Source organism: Octopus bimaculoides, chromosome 6 (genome assembly GCF_001194135.2).
Source record: "Octopus bimaculoides isolate UCB-OBI-ISO-001 chromosome 6, ASM119413v2, whole genome shotgun sequence".
Taxonomy (NCBI): Eukaryota; Metazoa; Mollusca; class Cephalopoda; order Octopoda; family Octopodidae; genus Octopus; species Octopus bimaculoides.
In genome coordinates, this window is record NC_068986.1 from 7,018,071 (window position 1) to 7,018,831 (window position 761).

Consider the following 761-nt stretch of genomic DNA (forward strand, 5'->3'; position numbering starts at 1 on the left):
TATATATAAATGGAACAAAAACGTAACAGAGGGCATTAAAACGTTTGGACAGATAGATGACACAAAGGCCGACAAGAGAAACAACAATTAGAAGGACAGGTCATTCTTGGCTTTCTTTCTTCAGTGAAGTACCAGAAGTCACGACGATTTAGGACAGTTACACTTGAGATGGTTCGATCTGGTTGTCCCCCAAAAAGTCTAAGCTAAGAGCATTAGACCCCTTTGTAAGAAGGTTAGCGAATGTGTACGGCAACAAAGACAAAAAAACAGAGAACATGGTACAGAATTACGAATACAAACAACAGGCGTCTTTCGACTGAGAACGATTCAAACCTTTGTCTATGGAGTGAAAGCCTAAAGGCAGGAATATGGGAGATGGACACAAGACGTGTTGACGATCGGCAGTCAGGCCAAGAAAGAAAGATCATGGCTGGATGGACACTGGTCACGTGTGTATGTATGTGTGTGCATATATGCATATATATGTATGTATGTATGTATGTGCGCGTGTGTGTGTGTGTGTGTGTGTGTGTGTGTGTGTGTATATATATATATATATATATATATATTGGAAGGTTTGGAGATATATATATATATATATATATATATACGTAGCAACTGAAGTGACATGCCATATCAGGTCGATGTGATGTAGCCCTCTACCAAATGTAGTGTGTATATGTAATGCTTGAAAGTTCTCACCTCGGGGTAACTAGTAAACATCGAAGATTCAACACCAAGAAGGAAGAAATATCATTTAC

At 38.9% G+C, this 761-nt stretch overlaps 1 protein-coding gene across 8 annotated transcripts in view; it reads right to left on the bottom strand.

The window, feature by feature from the left end:
- LOC106882301 (glutamate-rich protein 2-like) overlaps positions 1-761 on the bottom strand; it is a 24,089-nt gene that overhangs the window by 16,565 nt on the left and 6,763 nt on the right. For 2 of the 8 annotated variants that reach the window (XM_052968591.1, XM_052968594.1), the window contains exon 1: positions 334-443. The exons of 5 other annotated variants lie outside the window; for them this stretch is intronic. The gene's annotated coding sequence lies outside the window, so the exon portion shown is untranslated. Of the gene's footprint in view, positions 1-333; positions 444-702 lie in introns of those variants that run through there. One more of the 8 variants, XM_052968592.1, reaches the window with a different exon arrangement.